Raw genomic sequence first — 23,661 nt, forward strand, 5'->3', positions numbered from 1 at the left:
TTGATGAAAGAATGACTCCGGTGATCTCTGATTTTGGCATGACAAGAATTTTCAAAGCTAAATTAGTTGTTCCCAATGACCTAAGTTTGAGAGTGAGAGAGTGTTACACTTTTTATTTTTTATTTTTGAGAAACTGATATAGTGAGATATGGCTAGGGTCTAAGATTGCTTTTTTTTTTTTTTTTTTTTTTTTAATAAGATAGAAATTATACTTTAGCCTAATATAAATGTATATATGTGTGAAACTCCAGAGACTTGAACCTGGCTCTTATTCCCCCCCTCCCCCCCTCCCCCCAACTCACCCTAGTACCAATGATTTTTCAATAGTACAAATGATAAAGCTCCAAAATTCAAGTAATTAAGAAGTATGTCAATTCTCAAATGTACAATATGAGTGTCAAAAGCAATCAGCAATATCTAGCCGCAACAAGGGGTAGCACTAGGACACGAAAAAAAAATGTCCCACCAAAGGATAAATACACTCCAATTTGGTCTATACAAGCTGTCATAAAATAATGTTCATAAAATATTATTCAGGACACCCTTGAGAAGATCCAGCCCTTCAGCTGATATACTCCTCCTCTTTTGGGATCTAGGAATTTCAATCTTAGGAGGTGGATCAGGGGAGAAATAGACCACAACAATTGTGAGATTATCGCAACTGTTGTGTTAGAGTGCCTCCTTAACAAGTGCACTCGAACACCTATCAGGATCATTATGCATAATGAGTTCTTTCCTCACCATTGTAACTGCACATTGGCTGCTCATCACATCCCACAACCCATCACACCCAATTATCAAAAACTCATCTTCCTCTGACAGAAGGATCTCCTCCAATTCTAACTCAAAGCTTAAGGGGCTTTTTGAACCTTTGGAACCCTTTATATGCCAGTCACCAAGAGCACGTGCCACTAATAGTTGACCATTGATATGATACCGCCAAGATTCTCAATTCTTAGTCTTTCAGCGGTGCAGTTGGGTTTGTGGTCTTTAGAGAGCTCAATTGCTCTTCCCTGTTTGCCAAGCACTGCTTGAGAATCTCCAACATTAGCAATTAACATGGTCCTGCAACATTATTGTGTTAAACAAATGATTGCAATAAAGAAAACATCATAAAAGTAAAAATAATCCTTGATGTTGTATCAACTTCAATAATCAATGAGTGTTTGGAAACATCAAGACCAAGTTACAATCAATAGTGATAGGTAGAAATGAAGTATTACGGTCTCTAACCTTCCCGTGATTAAGGCAATCAATGTCGTGGTGCCAGAGGAACTATCAAGAGATGAAGCATTAAGAAATGCATGAGCAACCTTCACAAAAGCATTCTTAACAGCCTTTTTTATGCAGTCGAGATATTGGAGTCTTCAATGATATAGTTCAGTATGTTCTTTTTGATGAATAATGTTGCATCAATACCACCATGTCCATCAAACACCTGCAGAAATAAAAGAAATCTCAACACATGACCTCAATCAGTCAATTAACTTACTAGGTAAAGTGAGCAAGGAATTCTATATAATTTTCTTAGTTGTCTAGGCCCTAACAAGCCAGAAGAAGATCAACTTCTAAGAAGGATAAAAGATATATACTAAGTCTAAGAAAGAGTCACCACTGCACCTTATAGTTATAACCAAGTGGTATGTACATGGAAGGGGGAAGGCTATTCCCTCATTGTGTAGCTTACAATTGCTATTTTTAACATGTAAAAGAAAATTTCTAGGAAATTTTGATGATAAAATGGCTAATCACGTGCAATTTGGCAAATGGAAGCGAGCACTAATAGAACAGGAAGCATAAATTTATTTTTTAATGTGCTAGAAGTTATTAATAAGAATTCTTTTTCTTTTTTTTTTTTTCCTCTAGGGGATATATTACTATGAAATTTATTTCAATCAGAAAAACATTAGTAGTGTTTCATCTAAATATTGGATTTACACTTATTTAAAAGCAAGAGATGCACCCCATAAAATGCACAAGGAGAAGGGAATTTTGCAGCTATCCCAAGATGTTCATGAAAATTATCTACAGAGATATACTCATCCTCCATGTACTGTTTTGGCCCTTTCTCAAAACAACTTCCTGAGCGAAATATAGGTACAAATCCCAACTTCTCATTTGATGGTGATTTCAAGTCTAAAAACCCAAATTTTGATTCCTACAACAAATTAGCATGGAGAGATAATTAGTGAAAGTCTATCTGACAGATATGTATTATGAGAAGACATAAACTCAACTTTTAAAAGCCTTGCACTACCTCGTAAAAAAAAAGCCATGAACCAAGTAAACATGTTATATTCCACCTAAGACAATCCACATGCATGTGCATGGGCCTAAACACTAGCATTGTGATTTGTGAGCATATTAAAGTAAGGATTATAGAAGATGCATAAATGTTTTGGCCCCATATTAAATGTAGGAATCTATGGTATCAACTTCACAGAAGAACATAATCTAATTTCCATTAGAAAGATCTCTAAAGATCAAACTGTGATACTAAAATCAATATTTACAGAACTTTTGTAATAAGCGTATTACCACTTGCAGCATGCAATATGCATGATTTATAAATTTAGTTGTTCTCCAAGATACAGGGCTTTGCCGTGAAAAAGCAAGAACTAAAGAAAGTTCAAGTAAGTAATTTCCTCATTTCAGTGTTTTCTATTTCCTCTATATTTATTTCAATAGAAAAACAAATCTAGAAAGTGAGTTTTGTTGATCCTTAAAGCGTCAGATTACTAAGATGACTCAACGAAGATTATATTAATAGGCTATTGCTTAAGACACCTGGTTATTTCTTAGAACCTAGCAACCCAAGAATATGAAGGAAGTTATAACCAAGCATTTTGTAAAAGTGAATTTAGTAACAAAATATTTGTATGAACAATGGTAGTTAGTTGTTCCATTATGAAGACTTCTCTCAAATGCCAAATGGATTTCCCCATCCTAGAAATCAATTAGAAAAACATGTCAATGCAATAAGATGATGCTCGAAAGTGTATTTTCTAGGCGTAAATGCACTTTTAATCCCTACACTTTGACTTTTTTCTATTTTAGTTCCTACATTTTATTTTTACCCCTTTTAATCCCTAAACCAATTAACGCGGGACATTTAAATCCTTGAAGTACCATTTCGTCACCAAACTAATGGGGAAAGCAGATGTGGCTGACAGATCAATAAAATAATAATAATTTTTTTTTTTTTTTTTACACATGGATCAATAAAATAATGTGGAAAGCTCATGTGAAGCACTTACCAAGCAATCTAGCGTGAAGCTCGTCAGGCTTGTGCATGTCCCCTGAAATTCCTCCTGTGATGGTGGTGAGTGGATGAGTCTAGCCGAAGTGGTAAACTGGGAGTTTTGGTCATTTAGTTCAAAGCAACCAATGTTTGTAGATGGATAGGAATTCGGACATAGGTCACTTCCTCGTTGTTGGTAGTTTTGATGGTGAGGCAGCTCATCAATTGGTTGAGATGGTCCAGAGGGAGTGGGTGGTCATGGGGAGGGGAGAGTTGCATGGGCATGGAATTGAGGGATGGGTGATGAGGACTCCCCATTAGTGATAGTGAGAGCTGGAGGTTCGGGTAGGTTGGCGTGGGTGTTGTGGAATCCTAGTCAGATGAAGGGGCCATCTGGGTGAATGGTTGAACTCTGTTTTGGGATATATGAAACAAGGGATGAGGTTAATTTGGATTGAGAGGTAAAAGACGGCAAAGGACATGTACATGCATGGGTTGTAAGTGGATAGCTAGCACCGAGACATGTGTGGGTTCTAAAATTGCTTAGCTAGTTATGTTTGTGGGAATGTTTATAGTTGGCACTTGGGACATCATTGTTTCTCACTTTTTGCCTATGGTTAGCGTATTACAAACAAATTTGACATGCACAGAATAATACAAAGACTACTTTGGATAACCAGCCGTCCTTTATCCATGGACGTCCACCTACCCCAAAAACCAGTGTATAGTGTAGGTGACAAGTAATCAAAAGCTACTAAACATTTTCTTCTTCTTTTTTTCTTTGGTTAAAGACCGTTTCAAGTTCTCTGTGGTGACAATGCTAGTCCTCCCTACTTATGAAATCATTTAGGTACTTTTGAACTCCTTACCCACTTCAAAACTGGATATAGTTGATGTCCCTAAATTTTCTGGTGGGGCTATGAAGAGTATGGTTTGATCACATTCATGAAAATTGGCTACTTTATGAAGGCTTGATTTCTCCAACTGCCAAGAAGCAGATTTTAAATTACATATCTATTTACCCTGTTAGCTTTTTTTTTTTTTTTTCTTGCACCAAAAACTTTAGGAATTTACTCCGAGGCCTAGCAGCTCCTGCTTATCAAAAAATACAATTTCAAGACTTTTTGTTATATTTTTTTTTTATCATTTCCCCACTCATAAATCATGACACATACAAGGGAAGAACATTGCTCTTTTTTCTTAACCCCGAAAGACGTTATTATAGAATAACTGACTACTATTGATAATTGCCTGATTGCAACCAACCCATTAAGAAAAATCTGGAAGCAAATAACACTTAATTGCCTGACTGTAATATGATTCTTAATTTATTTTCTAAATACTTATATGTAATCTTTAAATTATTTTCTTGTTTTTTCAGCTCACATTTGTTGTTTCATGTGAAGTAGCTCATCAGTGGTTTGGAAATCCAATAACAATTGAATGGTGGAGTCATTTCTGGCTTAATGAGGGATTTGCAACGAGGGTAAAATTGAGGCATCTTACATTTCTACTACTTCTTTTCTGGCCATTGCACTGCATTCAATTTTCTAAATTTAGTATCTCTATTGATCTTAAATAATTTCTCACTCTTTGTATTATTCTGTGCATGTCAAATTTGTTTGTAACACGCTGACCATAGGCAAAAAATGAGAAACAATGATGTCCCAAGTGCCAACTACAAATATTCTCACAAACATAACTAGCTAAGCATTTTTAGAACCCACGCATGTCTCGATGTCAAATCTGGAAGCAAATAACACTTAATTTCCTGACTGTAATATGATTCTTAATTTATTTCCTAAATACTTATATGTAAACTTTAAATTATTTTCTTGTTTTTTCAGCTCACATTTGTTGTTTCATGTGAAGTAGCTCATTAGTGGTTTGGAAATCCAATAACAATTGAATGGTGGAGTCATTTCTGGCTTAATGAGGGATTTGCAACATGGGTAAGATTGAGGCATCTTACATTTCTACTACTGCTTTTCTGGCCATTGCACTGCATTCAATTTTCTAAATTTAGTATCTCTATTGATCTTAAATAATTTCTCACTCTTTGTATTATTCTGTGCATGTCAAATTTGTTTGTAACACGCTGACTATAGGCAAAATATGAGAAACAATGATGTCCCAAGTGCCAACTACAAATATTCTCACAAACATAACTAGCTAAGCATTTTTAGAACCCACGCATGTCTCGGTGTCAAATCTGGAAGCAAATAACACTTAATTTCCTGACTGTAATATGATTCTTAATTTATTTCCTAAATACTTATATGTAATCTTTAAATTATTTTCTTGTTTTTTCAGCTCACATTTGTTGTTTCATGTGAAGTAGCTCATCAGTGGTTTGGAAATCCAATAACAATTGAATGGTGGAGTCATTTTTGGCTTAATGAGGGATTTGCAACGTGGGTAAGATTGAGGCATCTTACATTTCTACTACTGCTTTTCTGGCCATTGCACTGCATTCAATTTTCTAAATTTAGTATCTCTATTGATCTTAAATAATTTCTCACTCTTTGTATTATTCTGTGCATGTCAAATTTGTTTGTAACACGCTGACTATAGGCAAAATATGAGAAACAATGATGTCCCAAGTGCCAACTACAAATATTCTCACAAACATAACTAGCTAAGCAATTTTAGAACTCACGCGTGTCTCGGTGTCAACTGTCCACGTACAACCCATGCATGTACATGTCATTTGCCATCTTTTACCTCTCAACCTGAATTAACCTCATCCCCCGTTTCATATATCCCAAAACAGAGTTCAACCATTCACCCACATGGCCCCCTCATCTAACCAGGATTCCACGGCACTCACACCAATCGACCCAGACCTCTAGCTCTCACTATCACTAATGGGGAGTCCTCATCACCCATCTCTCAATCCCATGCCCATGCAACTCTCCCCTCCCCACGACCACCCATTCCCTCTGGACCATCTCAACCAATTGATGAGCTGCCTCTCCATCAAAACTACCAACAACAAGGAAGTGACCTATGTCCGAATTCCTATCCATCCACGGACATTGGTTGCTTGGAACCAAATGACCAAAACTCCCAGTTTACCACTTCGGCTAGACTCATCCACTCACCGCCGTCATAGGAGGAATTTCAGGGGACATGCACAAGCCCGACGAGCTTCACGCCAGATTGCTTGGTAAGTGCTTCACTTGAGCTTTCCCCGTTATTTTATTGATCCATGTGTAAAAAAAAAAAAAAAAAAAATCATTATTTTATTGATCCGTCAGCAACATCAGCTTTCCCTGTTAGTTTGGTGACGAAATGGTGCTTTAAAGACTTAAATGTCCCGCATTAATTAGTTTAGGAACTAAAAGTGGTAAAAATAAAATGTAGGAACTAAAATAGAAAAAAATCAAAATGTAGGGACTAAAAGTGCATTTACGCCTATTTTCTAAGATTTATAGAGTCAATCCAACATTAGGTTTTGATGATGCTACAAAATTATACTACCTCAAATTGTCCATATGGCTCGTCTATAGAAAGAGAAGAAAGATAAGAAGAATGAGCATAGATGGCTCGTCCACCCTTAATTAGGGATAGACGAGCCAAGCATCCTTAACCAAAAAGGATCGAAACCTCCATTGCTCGTAAAGGGGCATCGGTTCAGATGAAACGACGTCTAAGGAAGTTATGGAAGTTACCTCCGATTTCGGTGAACTCCTTGACAATAGGAACGATTATCAAAGCCAATAACCGTTCCACACACTATATAAACGTGATCCTGCGTAAAGGTAAGGGGATTTCGGACATTTTTTACTTTTGACCTAGAGAAGGAAGAAAACACTTAGATATTTTTCCTCTCCATTCCAGCCTTCTAACTTCATCATCGGAGGGTTATAGGCCGGCCTCCACCGGTCTTCACTCTGATTGGTTTTGGTTTTACAGGACCCAGTTCTCAAAATTGACGAAGTCTGAAGATTTCCAACCCACTGATCTTCCAGAATTATCAGTTGGCGCCGTCTGTGGGAACTCGTAGTTGTCGCTCTTGAACTTGTTTAGTTCTGCGAGTTCTTTCTCACAAGAAAGGGTTTGAGATGGTTCGGACTAGATCAAGGGCAACTAGCCCGGGTCCGCAACAGAGTAGGGATGCGTCGAGTAATCCCCATCGCGATCGACAATCTGCACCCAATGTGCAGGCCTCGTCTGTTCAGCATATGCAGTCGATGGCGGCTGCGATGGCGGAGTTAACTCGCCAAAATCAGGAGTTACGGAGATAAGTTAACTTAAGAAGGCAGACACATCAAGAGCAAGATGAAGAAGGGCCAACCCAGGACCAAGAGGGCAGGGAGAACTTTCATCGTGGGAGCCCATCAAGGGATACCACTTCACGAAGGGCATCTGACTTGAAGAGAGAGATGGATCAGATGAAAAAGGCTATGGACGAGATGAAGGAGAATATGAGGAGGGCAAATCCAGTGGAAGATTTGGTACATAGAACTGACTCTCTTTTTACGGCCTCCATCAATGGCCATCCCCTACCACCGAAGTTTAAAATGCCTTCTTTGGATTCGTACGATGGGAATCGGGATCCTTTTGATCACATTGCCACCTTCAAGACCACTATGCATCTGCAAGGTGTTCTGGATGAAATAATGTGCAGAGCCTTTCCCACCACTCTCAAGGGTCCGGCCAGAGTATGGTTCAGCAAACTACCCCCGAATTCAGTAAGTTCCTTTGGAGAATTAAGCAAGTTGTTTGTTAATAACTTTATAGGGGGTCAGCGTCATAGACGATTCACTTCCAGTTTGTTAACGATAGAACAGGGGGAGAATGAAAGCTTGCGTTCCTTCATTACACGCTTCAATAGGGAAGCCCTGACCGTGGACGAGGTAGATGATAAGCTACTGTTGGCAGCCTTCCATAACGGAGTCAATTCAGATTTGTTTATACATAAACTTTATGAGAAGGAACCTCAGTCTATGGCTGAACTCGTCCATTCAGCCCAAAACTTTATGAATGCAGAAGATGCTATTATAGCTAAGAAGAGGAAGAGGGCTGAAAGGATAGAATCAAATCCTTCTCGTCAGTCCGACCAAGGTCCTCGTCCAAAGAAGGGACGAACGGAGGATAAGAAAGATCGAGAAAAGAGGGCAGGTCCGTCAACAAGGAATCAGCACTACACTCCTTTAAGTGTGCCACTTGAGCAAGTCCTCATGCAAATCAAAGACGAGCCTTCCTTAAAGTGGCCAGAGAAGATGAAGGGAGATCCCAATAAGCGCAATAGAAATAAGTATTGTCGCTTCCACAGAGATCATGGGCACGACACAGACGAGTGTTTTGATCTGAAACAGCAGATTGAGAATCTCATCAGACAAGGGAAGTTGAAAAATTTCCTAACAAACCTGAAACTAGGCTTCATGAACCAAAGGTCATTTCTAAGAAACAAGTTACTATCAATGACCTTCAGAAAGAGATCAAAGAAACCAAGTCTGAGGTTATAACCCTTAAGAAAGATTTAACCACCCTTAGGGTTGATCATGATCTCCCTAACCAAACATTGGAAGATCCAACTATAGTTCAAAATCAAGACCCTGTCTCACCGAATGACAAGTTCTTCGCAACCATCAGTCGGATTAACTTCCAAAAATGGCACTCCAAAGTCAGGATTGTCATAAGCAAGGACTTTGAATTTGAAACCATTGCCTTAATGGATACAGGTGCTGACCTCAACTGCATTCAAGAAGGAATCATTCCTTCTAAGTACTTCCAGAAAACCAGAGAAAGGTTAACTTCTGCAAGTGGAGGAAAAATGCAGATTAAATTCAAAATCCCAAAAGCCCATGTGTGTCAGAACAACACATGCTTCAAAACCACATTTGTCCTAGTCAAAAACATGACAGATAGAGTGATATTAGGAAATCCCTTTATGTGTCTATTGTATCCTTTTACCACGGATAGTGAAGGCATCACCACCAATCCTTTTGGCCAACCAATCAAGTTTAAGTTTCTTAAAAGACCTGAACCTAGAGACATTAAAACTCTCAAGGAAAATACTGCCTCTAAGATCCTTAACCTTATACAAGCCAAAACCAATTACCTTAACCACCTCCAGGAGGATTTGAAATACAAGAGAATTGAGGAACAATTAGCTTGTGAATCCATCCAAGAAGAAATCAGAAAGTTTGAACAAAAACTCAGACAGGAAGTCTGTTCTGATCTACCAACAGCCTTTTGGCACAGGAAGAGACACGAGGTTGCTCTCCCTTATGTCAAAGACTTCCATGAAAAGGATATCCCAACCAAAGCTTGACCTATCCAGATGAATCAAGATCTCATGGATACTTGCAAAGCCGAAATTGATGATCTCCTCAAAAAGGGAATCATCAGGAATTCTAGGTCCCCCTGGTCTTGTCCAGCCTTTTATGTCCAGAAAAACGCTGAGATTGAGAGAGGTGTCCCTAGGTTAGTCATCAATTACATGCCCCTTAACAAAGTCTTAGAATGGATCAGGTACCCAATCCCGAACAAAAGAGACTTAGTTAACAGGCTTAGTAAAGCTGTAATATTCAGCAAGTTTGACATGAAGAGTGGTTTTTGGCAAATACAAATCACAGAATCAGATAGGTATAAGACAGCCTTCACCACACCCTTTGGCCATTACGAGTGGAATGTAATGCCCTTTGGTCTCAAAAATGCACCTTCTGAATTCCAAAACATCATGAATGAGATATTCAATCCATTCTCAGGTCACACCATTGTCTACATCGATGATGTACTCATCTTCTCAGAATCTCTGGACCAACATAAAAAACACCTAAGAGCATTCCTCCATACAGTCAAGCTCAATGGTCTTGTTGTTTCAGCTCCAAAAATCAAATTGTTCCAAACCAAAGTAAGGTTCTTAGGATTTGATATCCACCAAGGTGTCATCAAACCCATTGAAAGAGCCATTCAGTTTGCCGACAAGTTTCCTGACGAAATCCTAGAAAAAACCCAACTCCAAAGATTTCTAGGATCTCTCAATTACATAGCAGATTTCTATCAAAATCTTAGGCAACAATGCAAGCCTCTTTTTGATAGACTTCGGGCTAATCCACCTTCTTGGACCCCAAGTCATACTGCCATTGTCCAAGCAACCAAAAAATATGTCAAGTCTCTCCCTTGCCTAGGAATTCCATCAGATAATTCCTTCAAGATTGTTCAGACTGATGCCTCTAACATAGGTTATGGTGGCATTCTCCTTCAGCGTGCTAGTCCCACTTCACCTGAACAGATTGTTCGTTTTCATTCAGGAATTTGGACTCCCACACAGATTAATTATAGTACTATTAAGAAAGAAATTTTATCTATAGTACTATGCATTTCAAAATTTCAAAGTGATCTTTTGAATCAAAGGTTTTTATTGCGAATTGATTGTAAATCTGCAAAACATGTTTTAGAAAAAGATGTTCTAAACATTGCATCAAAACAAATTTTTGCTCGATGGCAAGCCATCCTTTCAATTTTTGATTTTGATATTGAATTCATCAAAGGAACTCAAAACAGTATCCCTGACTTCCTAACCCGTGAATTTTTGCAGAATCCAATCCAAGATGTCCGGGAAAAAGCCCGTACAACCCCAGCCCCCAAAACCCCTTAAACAGCAAACTACCTCGAGTACCAGTCAGGTCAAGCACCCTCCTGGTCAACAGTTAGTTCCACTCCCTGCCTCTACTATAGCCAACAGATATGTTGTCTCCACCATTCCCCGACCTAACTACCAGAGACCATCCCAAGGCCAACCTAGTTATTGCTTGGCCTTAGCCTCTCCTCCTCCCAGGCAAATCACCCCATATGCTGTCGAAGACCCTTTTGGACCAATTGTACCCCAAAAGCCTTCCTACCAGTCCAGACAATCCACTTCTTCCTACATGAAGAAACCCTTTGTCCAGCATATCTCTTATATTGAACCTCACCTGGTCCATATAACAGATCCTTTGGTTTTAGCCATGGAAATCCTACCCAATGGGTGGCACTTTCTCCCAAAAAGCCCGGGAAAAAACATCAAATTCTACAGGAACATCCTTCTCCAAGAAAAGTCTGTTCAAGTAGACAATATCATGAACAAGAAAGACCCTTCACAGGTTCTTTACCACAAATTCATCATCAAAGGTTTCGTTAGTTGTGCTGAGTGGGGACCACACCCCTCCTTCCTCAAAACACTCAAAGAAACCAGAGGACTCACAGAAATCCAGTATAGCTACTATGACTACATGGATGCCTTTGAGAAAGTCCTCTTTTATCAGAATCAGGATTTTGATCACTCCTGGTTTATAATGTTTGAAAGAAACTTCAAAGGACCGATACCGACATGGTTCCTAAAGTGGTGGGAAATGTTTGGTTTAAATCCCCAAATCCTCCCAGAGCCCCTACAGGATGCCCTCCGGCACTTTAGCTCCAAGTTCCAAGTTTCAGCACATGGCTCCCAGTTTTCGGCAATTTTGCACATGACAGTCATGTACAGAATCCACTGGATAAGTAAGTGCATTTGAATGGACCGATAAGTGTCAAAAAGCTTTTGAAGATTTGAAGAGGTATCTCGGCAAAGCCCCGTTATTGAGCCCGTCTGTGTCCGGAGAAGAGTTGTACTTATATTTGGCAGTCACCCCACATGCCGTAAGTTCAGCACTGGTGAGGGAAGAAAACAAGGTGCAAAAACCTGTGTACTACACTAGCAAAGCATTGAGGGGAGTAGAAGGACGGTACCCGCTAATGGAGAAATTAGCTTTTGCGTTAGTGACGGCTTCCAGAAAGCTAAGGCATTATTTTCAAGCTCATGTCATTAACGTCATGACAGACCACCCACTAAAGAAGGCCATGAACAAGTTAGAGGCTGCAGGACGTTTGATACAATGGGCCGTCGAACTCAGTGAATTTGACATCAAGTATCAACCGAGGCATGCCATAAAAGCTCAAGCCCTAGCAGATTTCATTGTGGAGTTTACTTCGAATTGTGATGAGGTGGGTGAAAAAGCAAGCGTTAAGTGGGTAGTTTATGTGGACGGTTCGTCTACACAATATGCGGGAGGAGTAGGTGTGGTCCTGCAATCTCCGGAAGGGGACAAGTTAAAATACAGAGTTCGTTTGCAGTACCAGACAACAAACAATGAAGTCGAGTATGAAGCACTTCTTAAAGGGATGGAATTGGCCAAGTCCGTTGAAGCAAAGTCACTCCTCGTCTTGGGAGATTCTCAGCTAATCATGGGCCAGGTAAATGGCGAGTTTGAAGCTAAGGAAGAGTGCATGAGGAAGTATCTAAACAAAGTGATGCGACTTGTTAAAAAGTTTGAAGAAGTTAGCTTTATTCAAATCTCAAGGGAGGAAAACATGGAAGCTGATGCTTTGGCGAAAGAAGCCTCGTCCAGCGAAGCTGCAGACAAGTTTGATGAAATCCAGTATATGCCGAGTGTAGATATCCCAGAAGTGAAACAGGTAGAAAATAGAATGAATTGGATGGTTCCAATTGTGTCATACTTAAAAGACGGGCGACTTCCGGATGAAAAAGGCGAAGCTAGAAAGCTGAGAGCGAGGGCTGCAAGATATGTTCTTATGGATGAGATTCTCTACCGAAGAGGTTTTTCCCAGCCTTATCTCAGATGTTTGGCCCCAGACGAGGCCAACTACATACTCAGGGAAATTCATGAGGGAGTATGTGGCAATCATTCAGGCGCCAGATCTCTCGTCCATAAAGTCGTCCGTGTAGGATATTATTGGCCAAATATGCAAGCTGACGCTAAGGCGTACGTCAAGGTATGCGACCAATGCCAAAGATTCAGCAATGTCCCCAGGCAACCATCAGAGTATTTGACTCCAATGACGGCCCCGTGGCCTTTTGCACAGTGGGGACTGGATATCTTAGGTCCATTTCCACTGGGTGTAAGGCAGATGAAATTCCTTGTGGTTGGTATTGATTATTTTATCAAGTGGGTAGAAGCAGAACCTTTGGCCAACATCACACAGCAGAATGTCAAGAACTTTGTATGAAAAAATATTGTATGGAGATTTGGGGTGCCTAGGGTGCTAGTATCGGATAATGGAAGGCAATTTGACAACGCAATTTTCAGAGACTTCTGTGTACACTTTGGAATTCAAAATCATTACTCTTCACCAGCCCACCCGCAAGCTAATGGCTAGGCAGAAGTTGCAAACCGATCCTTGTTGAAGATAATCAAGACTCGGCTTGAGGGGGCTAAGGGAGTATGGCCAGATGAGCTTCCAGGCGTTCTGTGGGCATATAGAACGACAGTGAGAACTCCTACAGGAGAAACTCCTTTCAGGCTAGCATATGGAACTGAAGCAGTCATACCCGCAGAAGTGCACGTGGCCAATCATAGGGTGACGACCTACCAGGACGAAGCTAATGAGGAACAACTACGTTTGAGCCTCGACTTGATAGACGAGGTAAGGGCGGACGCCGAGCAAAGGATGGCAAGGTATAAAAATCTCATGGCTAGGAGATATGATGCAATGGTGAAGCCAAGGCGATTCAACATAGGGGACCTCGTCCTAAAAAGGGTTTCCTTAGCAACAAAGAACCTAGCTCATGGGAAGTTGGGACCAAATTGGGAAGGCCCCTATAGAGTTTTCAATTGCAAAAGACAAGGTTCCTATTACTTAGAAACTCTTGATGGGAGGAAGTTGGAGCATCCATGGAACGTGGAACACTTGAGGAAGTATTACCAGTAGAATATCAGCCTGGACGAGCTCAGCAACTAAACTTTATTATTATTATTATATTATTTGGTGTGGCTTTGTTATGTTAAATTTATGGACAGCGTTATAGTTTATGTTTAAATAAAGGCATTGGCCTGAGGAGCCTGCCTCGTCTTTGAACAATGCTTATGATATGAATGGTATTTGTGGAATGTACATAATGTTGTGTAATTTACTGACTCCCATACTACATTCGTTTGAAGTTTACTTAAGGGATATAATGAAAAGCTTTCCTAAGGGAAAAGCATTAGGGCATCCTCGTCCATATCAAAGGACGAAGCAAAGCCTTAATTCCCAAAGGGAAAAGCATTAAGGCATCCTCGTCCATATCAAAGGACAAAGCAAAGCCTTAAATCCCAAGGGAAAAGCATTAAGGCATCCTCGTCCATATCAAAGGACGAAGCAAAGCCTTAAATCCCAAGGGAAAAACATTAGGGAATCCTCGTCCTTATCAGAGGACGAAGCAAAGCCTTAAATCCCAAGCAAACTCGTCCATGACACAGAAGTTAAAACACTACCTTTAAATACATGGGCAAAAATGCATAGATAAGTGTATGTTAAGCTATGGACGAGAGAAGCATCTAGTTATATTTTACTTAAGGCTTTTCGTTAAAACAATCCAAAAAATGGACGAGTACAATGAAAGCCTTCAGTTTTTAAGAATAAAAATTAGCCAAGTCCATAAACAAGGCAGGCTGGTTTTTATCATTTTTAACAGGTCCCTAGACCAGTTATCTTGTATTGCTACCATGTCACATGAAGGAACTACATTTGAAATTCAAATGAAAATGGTAGACAAATATATACGCAAAATGGACGAAGTTGGACAAGCAAAATAAATAAAACTTGTCCATACATATGCCACGAGAATAACATTTGAGTGTATCTAATGTTTTAAAAAAAAAAAAAAAAAAAAAATCTTTGCACAATAAACTTGTTTAAAGCCTCGTCCTAAAACCACGGACGAGGAAAATGTATTGAGATTACATAGGTGGTCGCAAAGTGGACCAAATAGAAGTGCATAAAAAAAAAAGAGGAAATCTTTCTAAGGAGAAACGTTGGGGGCGTCCTGAGGGGGCAAAGTTGTAGCGTCGTCTTCAACATTGACGTCGTCGGAGCCAGTCTGGACGAGAGAACTAGTGGCAGCAGCGTTCAGGTTAAGGAGAATGGAACTGAAGTCAACGTCAGGAAACCTTTCCACAGCTTCACTTCTAAAATCCTCAAACCCTGCTGCGTAATTAGTGTCCAAGACTTCAGTGTACTGCGTGGACGACTTGAATTCAGCCACTGCATCCTCCTTCGCGTTGGAAAGAAGGGCATCATACTCATCATTTTTCTTCTGTAATGCCTCAAGACGAGAATCCTTCTCTGCAGCACTGGTTCTCAGCTCCTCAACCAATGTTTTCAACTCCTTCACCTCGTCCGTGGTCTTGGCAGCCACTTCAGCCCATTGCCTTGCCTCAGCCTTCAACTCCTGGACCCTCGTCTCTAGCAGGATCCTCGTCTTGTCCAACCCCGTTGCTTGCCTGGACGCTGCTATAAACTTTGACATCCCCTGTGAAAAAGAAACAAGTTAAAAAAAGGAAGGGAAAGAGAGATGAGGAAGGAAGGTGAATCATAGATCAGGATGAGGTATTACCTTGAAGAGATCATGAACACCAGAATGTTCAAAATCTTTAAGGGACATATCATAGCATACGTTTATGTCCTCGTCCGTCACAGCCTGCTTAAAGCGTTCCCAGGCTAAGTCCTCATTCTCAATGATATTGGAGGGGGCCATTCTGGGAGGCTGAGACGGAGTTGACACGGTCCTGGACGGAGTGGCTTGGGACGGAGTGGTCTCAGCTGGAGTGGACGAGTCCACATCAACTACCTGCGTTGGCTGCTGAGACGAGGGAGGTTTGACCACTTGGGACGAGCTAGGCTTGGCCTTTTTACCTCGACGACTGGGGAGATTTCCCAAGTCTAAGTTCCTTGACAAGTTTTTCCTTTTCTCCCCAGTCGAAGGACGAGTCTGGACATTGCCTTCAGGGCGATCACCCTCAGTAACTACATCTTTTCCCCTGTTTCCCTTCATTGTTGCCATCCCTTTTTATAAAAACAAAAAGAGGGAAAAGAAGATAAAAATACCTTTAAAAATAAAGTAGAACAAAATGCAAGGACGATAAATACTTGAAACTTACTTTTTCTAACTGTGACCTCGTGTGCAATAGCTTCGTCGGACGGATTAGGACCTAAACCCCACTTGGCGAGGCGTCTAAGTGAGACCAAAGAGTGAAAGTCCCTATCCGCGTGAAGACGAGCTCTGTGGACGCGGTCACGGAAAAACTTGCTTAAGGACGGACGTTCAACAGCTGAAAAAATGAAAATATATACTCCTGTTAATTGGCCGTCGATATTTAAGATAAATAAAGTATAAAGACACGAGTGAAAAAGAACAAGGGGAACAACTTACCTTCAGGACAAAGGTTTCCTAGGTCCCCAGTATAACGGCCAAACGAGTCCTGGCCAACGTCTACAGGGGTTCCAACCCAGAAGCCAGAGACGAAGAAAAATTCCGTCTTCCATTTTCTGTCAGACGAGGCCAAGGACTTGATCAACCTACAGTCTTTGCCCCTGGCTGTAAATTGATAGAAGCCAGGGGATTGGTGTATCTCTGAAGGTTTGTAGCAGAAAAGGAACTCGTCCACAGTAAGAGGACGGTCCCTTCCAAATACTTCATTCCACAAAACTTGCATTGAGACAATTAGTCTCCATGCATTTGGGTTAAACTGACATATACCTAAACCTAACCTAGTTAACAACTCTCTAGTGAAGGCGTTTAAAGGGAATCTTATCTTTACACATACATACATACATACATACATACATATATATATATATATATATATATTTATATATAAACCGGTCAAAAGTTTTTTTGCCAATGTATATAAGTTGAGGCAAGTTAATGGCCAAAATCAAGTTTGTCTTTTAGTGTCATAATGCTATTGAAAACAAAATAACAACCCATAACGTGGCTGACTTTTAGATATCAATTAACATTCTCCTTTGAAATTTTGACCATACACAATAATTACAATCAAGAATGGAAAGCAAGTTTTAATGTTATAAGCCATCAATGGTAAATTATATAGATGTATAGTTGTATAATTTTTTGATACTTTCCATCTATAACGTTACTATTAAATATATTAAAAGAAATGTTTTAAAGGAAAAATTTATAAAGGAAAGTATACTAAAAGCTAGCAATATATGGTATTAAAATTCACATTAATTTTCAGAGATTTCCTAATTAAAACCATTGACAATAGCTATTCAAATTTAGAATTATATTTGAATGTTCAAAATTTAGCAATCAATATATCGGACATAAAGGGATAATTGATTTCCTCAATTCACATAAATGAGTATTAAAATAAATATGATATTTTTTTTATGAAAATATCCAACAATATCCATTGAAAATGTTAAGATGCCAATTAGTTCAACCACAAGACTCTTAACTTAAAACAACTTCTTAACACATGTTTCTAGTTAGAGAAATGATTTTAACTCTTAATTACACTATAAAATCCCAAGACTACCCTTTGACCTTGGTTTGGTAATAAAATAATTTACCCATAGGTGACTAATTATGAAGTGACATGAGTATATATGGGGACAACTAATACTAAATAATAACATGTGTTAAATGACATGACAATATATATAACTTTAACTCTTTAAAAAACCAAAAATTTCATCGTTGTTTACTTTTACTACACATACTTGTACAACACTTTTATATTTCTTGTAGTACATTCCCTTGCCTCCTATATAAATGCATCTATGTACAGTTTATTATAATGAAATACAATACAACTATTATGTCTTTCTAGTATGGTATTAGAGCCATTGCTCTGACCTTTGGTATTTCCACTAATATATCTTCTTTGGTGTTACTTCTCTTCAACATTGCTTTTGTTGTTGCTACCGCAACCACTATTGTTGAACCTCCAGCATTTCCTAGCCACCATCTTTAGGTTTCGGACCTACATCCACCACAACAAGGAGTCCCAAACACCATAGAACCACTGCCTTCATTGCCAATGCCATCTAAGGTGCTCCAATCATTGCACTTTTCCTACCAAAAGGTAAATCTCCCCTCAATCTACTCAACCACGCAAAAATCGATCAACAAGCACTTGATGTGCCCTCACACAGCACTAGAAGAATCTCCCTATCAACCGCATGCTTTATGCACTCTATTGCACCAATCACTCTCTTACTAACATCATTCCCACTTGTTAGCTTCTTGCATTGCCACACCAATGACACTTCATCACCCACATCAGCATCGCCATGTCAACCCTTAATTGCCAAATTAGTTGACATGACATCAGGGTGCCACGTTAACAGATCCATACTAGAACCTGATTTGGACTAAATCAAACTAGATAACCTCGACCACTCCAATTGTTATACCGTTGACATTTTGGCATGATGCAATGAAGAGGAATTTAATGCATTATCCAAAAACAATATGGAGATTTGGTTAGTCTCCCTCCTAGAAGTTTGTGGTTGATTGTTAGTGGTTCTACAAGGTCAAGACTTGCTCTGATGGATCCATTAAACCCAACAAAGCTCATTTTGTAGAAAAAAGGTTTTACACTGGAGTTTGAGATTGATTATGAAGAGAAATTTGCTTTAGTTGCTTGACTTTCATACATTCATACTCTTTTGGCTATAGCAACCTCTTGTAAGTGGAAAATGTTCCACATGTATGTCAAAAATGCCTTCCTCAATGGGGATTTGAGTGAAGAATATGCAACCTTCTCTTAGTTTCTTTCATTCACCAGAAAAAGTTTGTCATCTTTGTCATGCCCTTTATGGACTTAAGCAGGCCTCACGAGCTTGGTTTGCTAAGTTTAGCTCTACAGTATCTCACGTGGGTTATTCCACTAATTCCTATGATTTGGCCTTAATATTTAGTCACGCTAACAAAGGCACTATATTGCTTCTCTTGTATGTGGATGACATGATCATCATTGCAATGACCTTAGTGGCATTCAAAAACTCAAGTTTTTTCTCAATTGATTTGAAATGAAAGATCTTGGTCATCTTAGATACTTCTTAGGTCTTGAAATCACTCCCTCCAATGATAAGTTTTGTCTTACTCAATTTAAATACAACTCTAATCTCTTGCTTTGAGCTAGACTCATTGATAGCAGGATTATGGATACTCCAGTTGAACTTAATGTGTGTTTGACTCTTTTCAGTGAAGAACCACTATCTAATCCCACCATTTAGAGACAATTGGTTGGCAACTTAGTTTATCTCATTGTTACTTATCTAGATATCTCTTATGTTGTTCACCAATTAAGCTAGTTTATGGCTACTCCATGCTCGACTCACTATAATGTTATCTTGCTCATTCTTTCATACCTTAAGGGCACTCTCTTCATGGTTTGCACTTCTATGCTCAGTTTCTTCTTGTTCTTCGAGCTTACTCTAATGCTGATTGGACATGAAACCCCACTGATCTATCGTCCTCTACTGGTTATTGCTTCCTTATTGGTACATCTCTAATCTCTTGGCGAAACAAAAAACAATCTATTAAGGCCCACTCCAGCACTGAAGTTGAATATTGTGCCCTTGCATATACCACATCTGAACTCTATTGGTGCCGTTGGCTCCTCAAGGTTTTGGGTAATTTCACATCATTTGCCACCCCTATCTAGCTACTATCATTATAGTCAACTCTATGCTATAGGCAAATGAGGCAATCACCTATGGCCCCTAAATAGAAAAAGGCCTCCAAATTTTAATTAATAGAGTCATTTATTTCATTATGATAGTATTAATTAATCTCAAATATTAGCCCATAAATAAAGTAATATTTTTTATCAAATGAAAAACAAGAAAAAAAAAAGAGGGAGAAAGAAATGTTACATCCACAACATTTTTCACAACAAATCTTAAGTGACAGGTTGTTATTGGTGGGTAAAAAAGTAATTTCAAGGATGGGTTCAAATAAAAACCAATAACAACTTAACACCTAGGATTTGTTGTAAAAATATTGTGAATATAGGATTTATTAAATAAATAAATAAAAAGCAATACACAAAAAATATCACAACATTTTTCACAATAGTTGAGTTGACAAACTTTTATTAGTTCTTGATGATGCTACAAAATTATACTACCTCAAATTGTCCATATGGCTCGTCTATAGAAAGAGAAGAAAGATAAGAAGAATGAGCATAGCCAAGTTGTGTCATCCTTTCTTTGGGAATGGACGAGATATGTCTCGTCCGTGTTTCCCTTAGGGGCGGACGAGGATGGTCTCGTCCGCCACAAAGGACGGATGAGTAACGTTTCCTCGTCCGCCACAAAGGACGGACGAGCAAAGCATGGCCGTGTCATGGCTCGACCACCCTTAATTAGGGATAGACGAGCCAAGCACCCTTAACCAAAAAGGATGGAAACCTCAAATAGGGGCGGTTATCAGAGCCAATAACCGTTCCACGCACTATATAAATGTAATCCTGCGTAAAGGTAAGGCGATTCAGACACTTTCTGGACTTTTGATCTAGAGAAGGAAGAAAACACTTAAATATTTTTCCTCTCCATTCCAGCCTTCTAACTTCATCATCGGAGGGTTATAGGCCGGCCTCCACCGGTCTTCACTCTGATTGGTTTTGGTTTTACAGGACCCAGTTCTTAGAATTGACGAAGTCTGAAGATTTCCAACCCACTGATCTTCCAGAATTATCAGGTTTTATTTAACTTGTAGGATCCATTTGGCCTTTTATAATGCAACAAAACTTGAAAAAATAATGCATACAATTGGCCTAGAATCCCCCTAGAATAGTTAAAATCATGAATCCTTCTATTACGACAAGGATCTCAATTAAGAGACAATAATGTTACAAACGCAACATGTTTCAAAACTTTTTGAGTTGACAAGTTATTATTAATTTTCACCTGGTCTACATTTTCCTTCACTTTTTTATTTACTATTAACAACTTGCAATAGCAATTGTGAAAAGAAAAAATTGTGGCTCTAAATTTATTGATCAACAAAACCCCCATCTGTCAGCACGAACACATTCCCTTTCCTAATATAACTTGGTTATTGATAAAGTCTTGCAGAACTATCGCATTTGAAATCAAAGTGCAAACTTTTAAGGGCTATCAACCATCAAACCAAGTTAATAACTTTTTGAAAAAGAAAAAAGAAGGATGAGAAGGGGTATTAATAATATTCACTAATTCAGCCAAGAAAGTAGAGCTGGTGCAGTGCCGCATTATAGAGAGGTTTCGTGGAGGTTTCCTCATATTCGTTGAGGTCAAGCCTTCCAATGAGTCATCATCATCATTATTATTATTGTTGTTGTTGTTATTATTGTGATCCTCCATGGCTAACACAATAGTATCCTTCGTGGATCCACCATCTATACATTTGTCTGAGGCGAAAACTTAGTTCTTGGAGCCATTAAATTAATCTCTTTTCCAACTTAACCCATTAACCACAACCAAATACAAAAACAAGAAAGAGCTTCAAAACTTTTTCTTAGTTGGATTTTCAAAACTTTTCCCTATAAGGCTATACCAAGTTACCAAACCCTTCAAACTAAACACATTGCTCACAGTTTCACAATAAAGATTCCATTTTAGACAAACAAACACCAAAAGCTCATATAGCAACAACCAGATGTCTTTTCCCAATTGTTCAAGCACTCGATCATAGACTAAAATCCTACAAGACAAACATATCACAAGAACAATTTTTTTTGCCACAAAGAAAACTGTAGCCTAGCATTTTTGGGACTTTAAAAGGAACCAAGCACATGTCCATGCCCAAAGTAATTGAAAATGTAGATCAAAAGGTGCAGGAACTGAATGGAATAATGTATATGCATGAGAGAAATGAAGAGAGCAATGAATTAAAAATCCAAAAAAGCATATAGTAGTAGTGAGGAAAAGGAAAGAGAGGATCGTTAGAAAGAAGTGGTTAATAAGAAAGTAACTTTGTAGAGGGTGATTGGCAATTCCAAGTTTTCCGGTTGCCAATATAGCGGTAGTAAGGTAAGGGAGATTGTGATAGTGACATGTGGCTCGCTTGTGGTGACACTTCTATCTATTGGTTGACTGGTTAGCCTTATAGTTGGGCAGTTATTTGGATTGTCTATACTATTATTTAAGGGGCTTTCCCAGGAACGAAACCAAGATTCAAACTTGGGGGGGGGGGCAAAGCTTAAAACTATATATATATATATATATTTTATGAAAATAAAAACTAACATCTATTTCATATTCAACAAAATACTACATATAAAATAAGTGTTTCTTAAACATTTGATATTATAAAAATGTCAACAAAGTATAACATACAAAATAAGTGTTTTTTAAACATTTCAACACATTTATCAAAATGGAACTCGATGCTTTTTTAAGTCTCAAAAGTTGTCTATGATTGATTTTTTACCAAATTTTGCAACAATCTCCTTCTCAATGTACAAAATCATAGAGTTCATTAGAAAATTATCTTCCATCTTATTGTGAAGCCTATTCTTGATAATATTCATGGCTGAAAATACTCGCTCTGTAGTTGCAGTAGAAACTGGAAGAGTAAACACAAGTGTAATCGATCTATAAATATATGGGTAAAATAATGATTTTCGAGTTTTTACCAACCATTGGCACAACTCATAAATACTTGATAGCTTCTTAAAGTCCAGATGCCGAACTACATTGTGCTCATAATGATCAACTTTTGCCTTTAAAAGTGTCACTTCTTGATTTGTGAAGTCTTTCGGATAAAACTTGCTTACTAATAACAAAATCTCTATACTTCTAAAAGACTCACGTGTCTCTTTAGGATCAAGAGCCGAACTAAGATTAAGCAATTCCACTGCGTGCTTACTAAACCGATGATTTAATTCTTGTAATTTAGAATCTATCACAGCATAAAAAATATCTACTCGATAATGATGCTCAATTGTGAAGTCATCTTGTTGATAATGAGCTAGACCTCCTCTCTCAACATAACGAGCATTCATATCTGGGACATCTATGTCACGTGCCTCATAAAATGATTTCACAGTGGTAAGTAAATTATCCCACTTTTCATCTCTGAATTTTTGAATAAGTGCTTTAGTGGATGAAACAAAATTCATCGCATTTAAAATGTCTTAAGACTGACATTGCAAAGCTTGACAAAGTGCATCAGTGATCTTCATAATTTCTTTCATGAGATGCAAAATGAACTTAAATTCAAAAGAAATCATAGCATGATAACATGAGTATGTTGCTTCTCGTTGGGAAGTAGTATTTCCTTCCTCGATGATCTTAAGTAAAATTTCACATGTTGGACTAAATATATTTACCAAGCTAGAAATCAATCTCAAGTGAGAACCCCAACGAGTATCTTCAGCCCGTTGTAATGTGCTAATCTAATTAAGTCCTCTTCCAGTTTCTAGCTCACCAATTTCAACAAAATATGCAATTTGATCAGCATAAGCTTTTTTTAGTTGCTCAGTGCGCTTGCATGAAGTACCAACAACATTGACAATAGATGATAATTTATTAAAAAACTTTGAACAAGAATAACTTCTTTTGATGCTGCCACAAATGTTGATTGCAAACGATGTGCAAAACAATGAATGTAGTAAGCATATGGACAATCATTTGAGACCAAAGCTTTTAAT

General features: G+C 38.6%; 1 pseudogene; it reads right to left on the bottom strand.

The window, feature by feature from the left end:
- Positions 1–519: 519 nt before the first annotated feature.
- LOC112023847 (probable protein phosphatase 2C 47) lies at positions 520–23,130 on the bottom strand (annotated as a pseudogene).
- Between the last annotated feature and the right edge of the window lie 531 nt (positions 23,131–23,661).

The sequence above is a fragment of the Quercus suber genome, unplaced genomic scaffold (assembly GCF_002906115.3).
Source record: "Quercus suber isolate HL8 unplaced genomic scaffold, Cork oak 2.0 scaffold_249, whole genome shotgun sequence".
Taxonomy (NCBI): Eukaryota; Viridiplantae; Streptophyta; class Magnoliopsida; order Fagales; family Fagaceae; genus Quercus; species Quercus suber.